Source organism: Numida meleagris, chromosome 3 (assembly GCF_002078875.1).
Source record: "Numida meleagris isolate 19003 breed g44 Domestic line chromosome 3, NumMel1.0, whole genome shotgun sequence".
Classification (NCBI taxonomy): domain Eukaryota; kingdom Metazoa; phylum Chordata; class Aves; order Galliformes; family Numididae; genus Numida; species Numida meleagris.
This window is the reverse complement of record NC_034411.1, coordinates 39,573,922-39,587,616: the sequence shown is the minus strand read 5'-3', so window position 1 is coordinate 39,587,616 and position 13,695 is coordinate 39,573,922.

Genomic DNA, 13,695 nt, shown 5'->3' with positions numbered 1-13,695 from the left:
AAGGGATGGGAAGGAGGCCAGAGTCCTGTCAGTCGTAGTCTTTTCCTTTCTGCCCCTGCATTATAATCTAGATCTGGGGGAGGCATGTGGTCCCAGCCCCCATCACCCAGCCACAGCCAGACTTAGCAGCAGAGGGCACAGATACAGCACACACACTGGGCAGCAGTGGCAGGGGGTTGGACTCCTCCAGCACCTCAGAATGTCTGTGTCTGGTCTTTAATTAAACAGTCATTTATGTTTTAATCTTCATTCAGTGCACAGTCTGGGTGATAAAAGTTCAATATTAAGGTTTACCTGCACAAAAATGTAAATGTAGCCCCCCCAGAAAAACAGCAACTACTTTCTTCTTGTGTGCAGCACAGCCAGTTTGCATACAAAAGGGGCAGACCACTTATTTGTGTAAGGATATTAAGCTCCAAACAGAAAAGAAGCCTTACTGTAGAGCTATAGGACTGATAGGCTTTGTCACTTTGCATTCATCAGTTTAAAAATCAAAGGAAAGAATACTTGCTTATTGTCAGTTTCTGAGAAATACAGCTTAAGATACAAAAGCATAAAAATGCATTGCGTCTGCAAAACAACCCAGAGTAAATAATATCTATTCACACTCTATGTAAATTCATGCCCTAGATACGCAAACGCTAGTTCAGAAACTTGTTGGCAGGAGCTGCAATAGACAAGTATACAAGCTATTGGCAGAAGAAGTACTTCCATTATTCATTTGTCACTGGTACCCAGGATTGTGATGCTATTCAAGGTAATGTACTCTCTCAAAATAAATCTTTTATCACTACGCACTTCAGCAGCTGGAACTGGTGATGGATACAAGCACATTCTGCATACTGATACAAAGCCAGGAGACAGCCATGTCTTGCTGGAACTGCTCCACTGCAGCACAGTTTTATTTAAACATTATGCACTGTTTTCTCTCTTTTTTTTTTAATTTAATTAAGTTAATAGTCAGATATATCCCTGCCAATGTGTACAGTGTCTTGTGTGCACAACATCTATTTAGGCACTGTTACAGAAAAGACCAAAAGCTGTAGGAGCCTGCACAGAGAAGTAGTAAAGGTGAGTGACAGTAAAGCAAAAGGTCATGGGATTTTATGCTTTTCTCTAGCCGAGATCACACGAGTTATAACAAGACCCAGAACAGAGAAGTAGTAAGATTTATATATAAATAGATAGAATATTCTTCAGTAGGATGGACTGATGTTAAGATAAATGAAACCTTCTTTAATTCCTGAAGAGACAAAGCAGTCCATAGTGTTAATAATATTGATCCAAACTGAAGCCTATCTTATTTAAATCAAATCAAGCTTTTTATCAGTTGAGGTGCTAGTGTAGACTTGAAACTTGACAAAAAGTGAAGTAAAACTTTACTGCTGAAGATTTGCCTAATAGTAATGCAGGAACTATTTATGCACAATCACATTTAATTACAATTTCATATAGAAAAACCAGAATGACAACTTTGTACTCAGTAGTGTATTTTAAGTTTAAAACTCATCATCTGGAGTCCTATCTAATGTCTGAAAGGTGAACTGGTGTGTGACATATGAAGCACAGCAAGGGAGACTCCTTCATGGTGTAGAAATTCAAGGAGATGGGAGGAATGAGGTAGAGAAAGATGGTTATCACAGAAATTAATCCACTTTTTTCTAATAAGGTTGTAGTAAAGGTCTTCATGCCAGGTTAAAATACTAAAAAGAGAAGACCTAAGTGCTTCCTAAAGAATTTTAATGGAGATTGCATGCAATGATATAAGGCAAAGAGGGCATTTCTTGTCTGCTTCAGGTCTAGCCCATTATACTCCATAGACTTTCAGGGGCACTTGTATTCCTCTTTTGTCTCCTCCTCCATAAAAAGCAAATGAAAATAAATGAATAACTAGTAGCAAGGAGAGTAATGACAAGCTCTGTGGGAAAATATCTATTTTGGAAGAGGAAAAGGACAGTATTTATGGGGCATGAGGCACACTGGAAGACCTGCTGCTCCCACAGTCATCATAAGATACCAGGACCTCCCGAAGAAGTGGAGCTTGACTCCAGTGAATTTCTTTTGCAGTTGGCAGTGACAAAAGATAGATAAAAGCTTAAAAGGAGGTGAAAGTAGAGCTGGTGATGGGGAAGCCATCAGCAAGAACTGCTGAGGCTTAAGCAGACACAGGTGCTCCTGCATACAGTTCACAGGTACTGGAAATTGTCTCCAGTGCATGTCTGACCATTGCCCTATCAAGGTCATCCCCATGCCCCATGGCTTACAGCAGTACCGCTGTCCTGTAGGAGCATCAGACCTCACAAAGACTCCCCCACCAGTCCCTTTGCTGCTCCCTAGAGTGCTGCTAACCATTGCCAGTGCTGGGCCACAGCCCATGTCAACGGTTTACGGGCCCACCATCTGCAAAAGAAAATTCCCTGCAGCTTTCAGGCCATCCCCATTAATGTACGTTCCCCCTTGCCCCCACTAGCGTCCACAACATATGGATGGGCTGCAAGAGATGGCTTTAAGCACCCTTCCTCTCCATCTTCTGCCTGGCCAGGCTTGGTCTTAGGGGAAGGGACAAAAAATGGAGTTTAGATACACAGATGAGTTGGCTGAAGGCTACGATATGCAGCGTAGCATGCTTAAGATAATTGCATATGTGGTTCTTGGAAACTCATTCCTCTAGAGTCTGATTAATAAAAAAGTCTTTGCTTCTCAAAAAGCTGATGAGGACAGTTGACAGAGATATTGTGGCTTTAATCCAGACCATGAAAATACTGTATTTTGAATTAACTTCACAGTTACCATAATGTGCTGCAAGGACAGTACCAAGTTAGGCTCCAGTCAGCAACACTAAAAACCTCGTTTTTCTTACCCAGCAAAAGGTAGAACTTGTGGGCTGAGATAAAGACAGTGTAATAGGACAGAAAAGGAAGGGAAAGTAATAACAACAATGTCAACAACAACAATAATAAATATATATACAAGTGATGCATAATGCAATTGCTCACCATGCATCAACTGATGCCCAGCCTGTCCCTGATCAGTGGTAGTGACCACCTTCCAGTTTTATTGCTCCGAATGGCACCGCATGATATGGGTCATCCCTTTGGCCAGTTTGCTCAGCTGTCCTGGCTATGCCCCCTGAAAGAGGCAGCATGAGAAGCTGAAAAGTTGTCATGGTTTTATGATTCTTGGTTATTGGTATTCCACATCATAACATCATGTAGTGGATGTACCTAGTTCTCAGAAGAGAAGGACTACTACAGTCCCCACGGTACTTTGCTCCTCTGTTACCATTTTCCAGCCGGAGGGAAAAGATAAAAGCTCGCAGTATAAAAACTTGCAGATCACGAGACCTCGTCCCTTTTTTCCGCTGTCTCTCGTCTTGGCAGCACCTCGCTCTCCAGCCATCTAATCGTTGGTAGTAGAGTAAGGCCTACCTTGATTTTGGAACATTCTCTCTCTGTATTGGATTTATCAGCTTAAATTGTAATTATATTGTATTATAGTGTGTTGTTTTGCATTCCGATATCTTATTTAGTAAATTAGTTTGTTTCTCCTCAGATAGTTGCTGCTGTTCTTTGCTCTCAGGGCCATCTCCCTACCCTTTTCCCCTTTCCCCTTTTCCCGGGACATGGGCCCGTGGGTCCCCCGTCCCCTTTGTCACGGAATCGGGCCTAACACCTATAAACCATTGACAAAAGTGTAAGCACTTCTCAGCAACAACTGAAATACTGGTGTGTTATCAACATCATTTTTCTCCTGAATCCAAACATGGCAACTTACCAGCCCCTGTGAAGAAAATAAACTCTATCTTAGCCAAAACTGGGACAAGTATGTAGATGTTTGTCCTTCAGAAATCCTTTCAGCAGTATCCAGTACTTCATGACAGTTGAAATTGCTCTGTTTATTGATCTTATAGTTTGTTAATCCACCATTCACTAGAGTATGCAGACACCGTGATTCAATAGCCTAAGGAGGAATCGGTCTCATGGGATACATTCCTGGTCCATCTTCTGAGGAGTGAAACAAGATCGCCTGCTTTGGCTGAAGAGGTACTGCTCCCACCCATTATGCTGCATGCTAAAGGCGTCTGTTCTTTGTGCAGTGTGGCCATTCTTCTGACTCAGATTAAAATGCAGTCTTGCAGAGAAGTGAGTTGGGTGAACTTAAGAGTAATCCAAACAACCTCTTCCATGAAGAGGGAGACCAACAACTACACCAGGAGTGTGCAGAGCTAAAAGCACGTGCTTTATTGCACAATATCTGTGTGTGCACTGTTCCAAGTGCACCTCTTGAGCAGTGTTTGCAGTGATATAAATACCATGTGGGTTTTTAGTTAGTTTGTTTGTTTGTTTTTGTTTTTTGTTTTTTGTTTTGTGGTTTAGTCTGTAGACACAGTCAAGAGGAGTCAGATATGACTGGAATAATTGTTCAGAAGGGGATTCCTGCATTTCAGCATTTGTCTGGATTTTGAAAAAGTATCTTAAACTCCTGTGGGGCAATGCATTCCCAATGAACCTCAGTGTCCTTCAAATGCAGAGCAAAAGAAAAGTATGCGCAGTTCTCATGGGCTGATGTTGCTACCATTGTACAGAAGCTGTGCATGAGGCTTGTTCACTGTCTAGAACAGACAATGGGCAGATATGTAAGACTCACAAAGGCATGAGAAAATCAAACTCGGAGCCTTTAATTACTCTGTGAGCAAAACAAGCTATTTGCAGGCCAACTCTGGGATGTAATTCATTAACTGGCCACTATGGCTGTATACCCAGCCTGTGACCTTTAAAGATAGTACAGTTCCCTTTAATTTTCTGGGCCAGTCTCCAAGAAGTGCTCTAGTAGGTTTCTTCTTCTTGTTTCTATGCAGCCTACAGTTCCTCCATCACAGGACCTTACCAGTATGCACAGGCCTTTGGCCACTTCTGTGGGTCTTATTCCCGTTAATACCCAAACTGTATGGTGATTTAGGAATCTCATGTCTCCACTGGTACTTCTTCCCTCAGGACCTTGATGGTCTGTGGCAGCTGCATGTCAGCATTCCTGCTATGCAGGTCCTTCTGGCTACCATTTACCCAGTTTTTGTCAATCTTGCTTAGTTCAGCTGCCCTACAGCAGTGGGGGTAGCCTTCTGCACCAGTCTTCACTGCAAATCCTTGGCCAGCAGAGCAGTATCTGGCTAGAATATCCCAGTTCCCTTTGTCCTACTTCTGTAAACCCTGCACGTCTTCTATGTTTTCTTACCAAAAAAAGAGGATTACTTCAGAGAAAAAAAAAAAGTAAAAAGAGAAAGAGAGGAAAGCAGATAAGCAAAGGCAAAGCAGTGTCATAAACTTACTGAAAGTATGGAATCAGAGGATACCATAAAGCTCTTGAAGAGGAAGATACAGATGTTGTAAACACATGGAGAATGTACCACCTCCACAGGTATCCACTGCTCTGTTTCCAGTGCCACTGCCCATGGAGGGCTATATGTGTTACCTACCCAGTGCCCACACAGTATTTCCTGCTCACTTGATTTGCTCTTTTTCTTGGGTCTTTTCTTTCTAGTGATTCTAATGGCCACAGCCATCCACTCTGAGCACCACAGTATCCATTGCCATACACATTGTCATGAAGAATCATTGTATGCATAAAAAATGTCTGTGGCCAAACTTGTATCATAATATGGCCTCGGTCTTTGATGGTCTTAGAAAGTGAGAAATCATCAGGTTCAAATAACTGCCACATATTTGTAAGCCTGAGGACTAGTGATAATTGGTTGCAGCATCCATTTCTGCTCCCTTGCTGTCCCAGCCTCAAACCAGCATCCCTTGTTCATGCTATTACCATTCAAGAGGAGCAAATGCAAATAGACATCTCTGTGTTGGGTTTGCAAGAGCTTAAATACAGTGAGAACACCTTCAGTAAGGAGAGAAAGTATGGGAAATTCTGGGCTTCAATGCTGCATCATTCAAATTAAGGATAAAAGGATGTGGAGGAAATAGTATTGTAGGAAGATGAGCTCTGAGAACATACTAGTCCCAGAGCCCATTAGCAGGTTCCCATTGGCCATTGGCATTACAGGATGCACCATTCCTATGTCATATGGTCTGGAGATGTTACAGGGAGCACCAGTGTATGTGGCTGGGCAGTACAATGTATGTAACAGCGAGCTCTGTACTGATGGCTGCTGATCTGACAAAACTGTCTGGGGTGGGAAGAATTTGTGTTCTGCAGTGCAGGGATGGGAAGACTGCCTGAGTGAAATGGGGAGATCAGAGAGACACCAATCTGCATATGGGCTCCATGTATGCACCACAGTCCTTCACCCTAATTACTGTAAGAATATTTACCCTAAATGGTTGTCTCTGAATCAAATTTCTCATTCCCTTCAAATGTTCAGTCTCACCTTCCCTATACCCCATGCTGTCACAGGTGCATCTTCAGGATGCACTTACACAACACAATACTGCCTTTGCAAACAGTTTTTTTTTGCTGGACCTAATATAGCTTACTCATACGGCTGGATTTTCCCAGGGCTTAAGCTCATTTGATCAAAGCTACCTCTGCCTGATGCATCCTGGTGCCATAATGAGAGCCTGTAAGGCACCTCCATTAGCAAATTTCCACCTCTCCACAGACTTTATTTCAGAGGAATTTCTGGCCTTTGTTTTATAAATCTGAGTCCTCGGTTCCCACTTTGATGACTGTTTAATCAGGTAGTTTCGCCTAAAATAAAAAGTCTCAAAATGGCTCCAGAGGCAGCTCAGAATTGTAATCTATCCATCTAAAACTTCTTCATGGTAAGAAATTACCCTGTGTTATTTTTGGTATTATAAAATTGTAAAAAAAAAAAAGAAGAGAGAAAACTCAGTTGTTAGTTTAAAAAGAGAAAAGTAAGTCTAACGAGCAGCTGCTAACCCAGTCAAACCCCTTTCCTTACCTGACATGTACTATCTTATGTCAGAAAGATGAACTTAATCCAGGAAATTTAGAGTTATGATTGAAATGAGAAGAAAAAGAAAAACACCAAATAACTGAAGAAAATATGGGAAATTCCCAACTCTTTCACAAAAAAAAAAAAAAAAAAAGGATGTGGAAAATTCCAGAAATAGTGAGGTACCTTGGGTTATTCAGAACAAGAAATGTAGCTGGTACCGCCCCAAATAAAAATTCTTTACAGTAAACTGGAGATTAGCAGCATCCACTAGTACATTATTTCTAGCTGTACATAGTGTGCTGAGATGTTACTGCTAAAAACGTTCAAGCTTTTTCATATACAAGTGTCTCACATAATTGAAACATCCATTAATTTTGGAAAATGTTTTTCTTTTAAACAAGTTAACAAAATACTGTCCTTTTGTTCATATTCTGTACTCGTGGAACATGTAGGTGAATGGATTTTGCACTTGGCTTGGTGAGATTTTGGAAAAGCTTATCAGGCTGATAAGCATTGCTGTTTCTCCACCCTTGGGAGCATGCAAGGAGTTAAAAACATCGCAGCACACTGGTTACTCATAGGCTCCAAGAGTGGTGTTGGTGCTGATGCAAGGGAAATGTTGTGCATACAACCTCTCTTATATTTGAGATTGATAAACCTGAAAGCACACAGATGCACATGCACACACACGCAAGTCCTGCTGCTGTGCATTCAAACAAAACCTGCTCCGTGTGCAGTTTCACTTCTCCATGCAGCTGGGAGCGTTAGGGCTGTGCCTGGCTGGGGACTGTCAGTCACTGAAACTTATCCCTGAGGGACTATAATTACCCAAACCCAACTGTTCAGGAAAGGGTAGTAAAAGCAAAGAGTTCTGAATAATGACATCTTCCTAATTACCCATGGGTTTCTGCCTTCAAGAAACTGTTTGATCAATTCTCTTCTCAGAAACTCTGAAGCTAAAGTTCATACCGTGCTGAGGGAGGTGAATCCCATTGTGTTTGCTTTCTTCAAGTATCTACAGTGGCAAAAGCCATTCTTCATCCTCGTGGCTCTGCTAGAGACCGGCAATACTTTGGCTGGAGGGTGCTATATACATACATAAGATTCCAAAAATCAGATGTTATTCAGAAATCTAACTATAAAGCACCTCAGCCTCTTGTGTCTGCAAATTAGATGAAAATCTCATGACGGCAAGCTTTCCTGTGACTGTTTCCAAAATGCCCCCTCCTTAGTGGGCCAGAAGTTCCTGTGAATCACCTTGACTGCTGTACAAAAGCGTAGCCCCCTCCGGAGCCCTGGCCTGCAGGAGCTCCTGCAGCAGCACTGCCACAGCTTCATAAGGCCATGGTTGCAAATGGATTACTTCGTCAGTAGTGCGTGGCCTGTTATTTCCAGAGTCTGTCCCCTTTTCCCTTTTGCTATAAAAAGAAAGAAGAGAAGGCCTTGGAATACTTCCTCTGTAACAGTGGCTCATAATATTTTTAGCTCGCGTTCCCCTTTCTTTTCTGTATTAATGCATCCCTCCCCCGACTTCTTACATCTGCTGTCCTGTCCCGGCGCTCTGTATCCCAAACTTCTAGCCTTCCTCTCAAGACCTGACAATTTAACTCACCTTTCCTCCCAGAGAAGATCAGTGATCCCCACCCAGCAGCAAAGGCAGCCCTGCCTCTGAGCTCTTGGTCATTGCTCTGCCCATCCACCTCCACCCATATCTCTCTTTCTCCCCATGCTCTGTCCCTATGGCTTGGGGCACATGCCTCACTCTGCACCCTGCTACTCGTTACAACTGCACCCCTACCTGCATGCCATTATTTATTTGTTATTCAAAGCATGTGGGCTTTGAATTTTTTATTCAAAGCATTCTTGCTTTTGCTGTTTGCCCGGGCAAGCAAAATTTCAGAAGCAGGCCCAAACACATCATACTCAATAGTGAGACGGTTGTACTCTTTTAAGGAAGCTTATGCAGTGATAGATCTCCAGAATGAAACACTACCACATAGTTAACATTCATTAGACATATTCATGTCAGTGAGTAGACCCAGACATGTAGGCTGACATTAAGAGAATGCACACGACTGTGTGTGCACTAAGCAGATATTCAGTCACTTCAACTCTTCATGAGTAAAAGTCATCTTTAATAATGGCAGTCCACATTTCCAGGTTGGCCTGGCTCATAAGAATGAGCCACTGGCAGATTTTCAGCTGAAGGAATGGGATTTGATCTATTTCAGTGGAAAGACAGCAAAGATCTTATTGCCTCCAATGAGCTGGAGAAAAAGAAGAAAGGAGAAAAAGAGTAAAGAGATTTTTCCTGCCATAACTAATCACTGCAAACATACTTACTTATGCTAAGTTTCATAACCTTCATAGAACTAAAAAATACATGTATAAGTTTGATTTGAACTTTGGTAAAATATTGCCTTTGACTTAAAGGAAAACACAGATCATTTCATCTGAAAAGGAAGATTTTTCAGGTTATTATAAGCAGAAAAAAAAGGTTTTCTAATGGAAGTCCCAGAACAACCTCAGCTAAAACTATCTGTACCAAGACATCACAGAAGGAAGAAAAGCTTGGGTTCCACATACACTGAAAGCATATTTTTAACAAGCTGTTCCTTACTGTATTGAATCACACTATTTATATGTTTTTCCTTCTGCAAACAATTTTGTGTGCTTCAGACAGAGAAGGCAGAAACGACAGAATTAAAAAAAAAGTCAAAGCAAGGCGACTTATAAATGAACTCAGATTCAATCAACTGAGATAATCAACACACACTGTACTTCAAAACTGTTGGAAAGGACATCAGAATGACTCCATTATACAGGTTATTATACAAAAATACAGATCAACTGAGGCAAAATACCTTGTGGAACCACAGAAAATACGTGTCAGCCGTTAGAACTGGGTTTCCTTCCTTTCAGTACAGCCAGCCCAGAATGGACAAAATGTGACATTTGGGTTGTAAAAACTAAAGACCAATGGATAGGAAACTCATTTAATTTTCTTCCTTCTCGCTACACTGCTTGATTGGCATTTTTGATGGAGTGGTACAGACTCTCATGGTCTTCTCAAGACAATCCCTCTTTTAGACCTCAGGGAGCCCATGAACATGGCAAAGCTCATCAAACCCCACAGAATTCATTCTGAACCACCACTGTCACCTATTTCCCTTAGCAAAGAGGAGATTTCCTGCTGGCAAAAATAAACAAAAGCAAAACAAAACTAAACAAAATAAAAGAGCTGTGGCTTTGAAAACCTACAAAGCCTAGTGATCCATAAAGAGAGGAGGTAACAAAGCAACATGGGTGCATCTTCTTGGTGTTCCTATGAATGATAGCTTGTTCTTCTTTGGTTATTTCTCTGGCACAAAGCGGGCAGAAATACCTGGTCTCACTGCTCTAATAAACAACAGCTTGCAAGTGGCGTGGCAATTGGATCCAGACATGAATTTGGAAATACAAAGCATTATGAGTAAGAGCCATATGTTTCCCTGTGTGACAAGTGAAAAGGTGTGCAAAGAGCTAAGACCAGCAGAAAAATGATTAATACAATGAGCTGTATGAATTTCTATCTGGAACTCAGCGATATTGCCTTCCTAGTCTGTCACAGGGTAATAGCTGTTCAGGGCTAGAAAATCTGCGGGTTTTTTGTTTGTTTGTTTGTTTGTTTGTTTGTTTTTCCCCATACAATTTTATGCATTACTTTAACTAAGCTGTTACCTTTAAGGTAACCTAGTCCTTTAAATGAAACTACATTACACTGAATACTGGAAGGAAAAACTGCTGTAAGGAATTAGGGTGTCATTTAGCTCAGTCCTACCAGAAACTGCATACAGGTTTGCTTCAGTGCTGTGCTGATCCAGTGAGAAAATTGATTTGCAGCTGGTTTAATAAGAGAACGTCAGAGTCTGCTTGTGAGGACAGGGAAGGCAGCAGATGGATCTGTGGAATCTTTCATGCTCATTGTTACAAGAGAGGAGATAAAAGCTGGGGTTTCTAGAAAGGTTTTGCCTGGTGGTTCTGACAGCCTTTGGGCTTGAGGCAGCCTTTTCCATAGTGTAAGGGTCAGGGACGTGTGCAGTGCACACAGCATTCTATGCTGGGGCTGTTCCACCCTTGTCCCCATCAGCTATTGCAGATGGTGTCCCCAGTTTCAATGCAAGACTAGGCCTCCATAAACTGCACAGTTCAGCTGCACACCAGGTTCATCAGGCAGGCTTCCATAATAGTGGGAAGAAGCTAGATACATACTTAGCACTGGTGACCAGGTAGTACAGGGTAGGGTCTGATTGTCCAGCAACCTGTGCTCAAACTGAGGCTTTTCTTAATGTATATACTTAATCTTTCTTCTCTGCATTGCATCCTGTGTTCTCTTTGGTTGTCATCTTCCATCATACACATACTTTCCATTGTTTTTATTGGCTAAATATCGATACATTCAGCACACATGGACGTTCTGATCACTAGTCATACTTTTATTCAGTTAGAGTGATATCATTGGATATTATACTTGGATATTGGCCCACTTGTACACACAATTTCCTCCACACAGTACTTTGTGTATCTTGTGCAGACCTCAACAGATGACAGGCATGAGCACTCTGCTTGTTTGGCCTATTATCATTTGTGTTTCCAGGCTTGCTATTACTGCCTTTATACAACTGCAGCAGTTAGATGTCACTTTTCTTAGGTCTCACTAGCAGTGCTTTGACCTCCTGGGGTGACTCCTTCAGTTCATTTGCAGCACTTCAATACACAGTTGCTTATGCAGTACTAGCATGGGAGGACCAAGCACTATGTTCAATTCAAGGTTCAGAAATAAATCTTCTATACAAATTGCTATGTAGATGATACTGATAGTTGATGTGGAAGGAAGGGTATTTAGAAGCTGAATTGTTCAAATAGAGGGAAGTTGAAATGCAGTGAAACCCAAAGCTGCTGAATGCCTGTGTAGATTGCCATTGTATCTTTTGCACCCAGAAAGTAGAAGGGAGGAACTCACTGAACATCCCTGGATGTCGTAGAAGAGAATTTGCAAACACCCTAGCAGTTCCAGGGCATGATGGCTGAAGACCTGTTTTGGGGGCAGATCTAGGAGTATAAGTATTAAAATCTCCAAATGGGGCTGCCATCTTGTCTGTGAAGTATTGACTTTTAGAAGTACTGACATCAAACCTCTTCCTGACATTTGAGTACTTTCCCATTTTCCATCAGTGCTGGTACATACATTTCAGTCACTGGTAAGAAATGCAAGTGTGCACCAGCCCCTCGTCAGTCTGCCCTCGGGACTCAATCTGCTGCATGTGTCACACAGGCTAAGCATAACAGATGGGACCGACGGATGGATACTTGCCAGTAGCAGAGATCAAACAGGGAGCTATATTCCTGTGGCTGGATGAAAGACATAAAGAGGCAGAACAACTTCTAAACCTGCACGGCTGACAGACAACCTGCGTGTCTCATGAAACAAATTCCACAGTTCCCTAGGTGGATGGGACTGTGGTTGGCAGAGTACGTGTGCAAACACGTCAGTTGCATTCTAGACCTGGCAAAAATGTAGAGTTTCTGGATCAAAGAGAAATTCAGGTTTTAAAAATGTGTATTTTGTCCCTCTCATCTCATCTACTCTTTGTCATCTATCCTGCATTCATTTTTCCATTTACCTTATCCACACTTATTTAACTTACATACACAGAGACAGAAATAAAATTAAACGCTCTGAGATCAACATGATGCATAAGTGTTTCTGCTTGCATGTGCTAGTTGCTTTTCTCAACTTCCTGGCCACTGAACGTTAACTTCCATGGGTCAGAAACTGTCAGCTAATCTTGTACAACAATGATCCATCCGCAGCTGGTCTTAAGACACTAGCACAATAAACATGAATAATGGAATGATGATACATCCTGCACAGAGTCACCCAGTTAGCTTCTCTTTGACCTACAGTAGATCAGTGAATTTAACTTGTGGCCTGGCCATTTACTTTAGAGGGTTCTTGCACCCTGCACTTCAGGAAGGAAAATTTGTTTCCAGAGCATCTCTGGGGCTTATGCACTTCAGAACCATCCCCACCCAGGGCATTAAAACCATGGTTTAATTCCTAGAAAATAGTGGAGATCAAAAACAAAGAGAGATTTAAACATGCTTTGATGAATTTTGCATTAATGTTCTTTTGCAACGTGGTGTAAAATGCATTTTGGCTAGGTGGCTCGAGTCTTCTCTGCAGAGTAAGAAATCTGTTCCTGACAATCCTTCACAACTACATGCCAGCTTTCCTGTGCTGAGACTCAGGAGGATGAGAATACAAAATATTTTGTCAAAAGGAATGAAAACAACTTCCTACAGTTTAAGAGTCATATCAGATATTGTTGGGGTGATACTATGGCTTCCCAGCGTCCTCTGGAAGTGAGCCACACTGGGGAATGGTGGAAGCATATGAAGTGAGGTGGCTCTGTCCTTCCTGCCAGTTGTTACCTCCTCTTCTGTGGGATTGGCAACTGTCCCAAATGAACCGGAAATCACTATCTCTGAAGCAGAACATTTGAAAAAAGAAAGCAGCTTCAGATGGGCCAAACCTACCCGTGTTTGTATTGTGTAGAAGGGTGCATAGAAGGATGGTGCACGTCCTCTGGTCCTGAGCTCCCACCAGGTGGGAGGGGGAACCTGGAAACGTGTGATGCACAGAGGGGTAGCAGTGCTGAGGTCCTCCAGATGGACACTTCCCAAGGGCTGGGTAGGTATGTGTCTGTCTGGGTGTCACTCATCCACAGCTGACATCAGTGGAG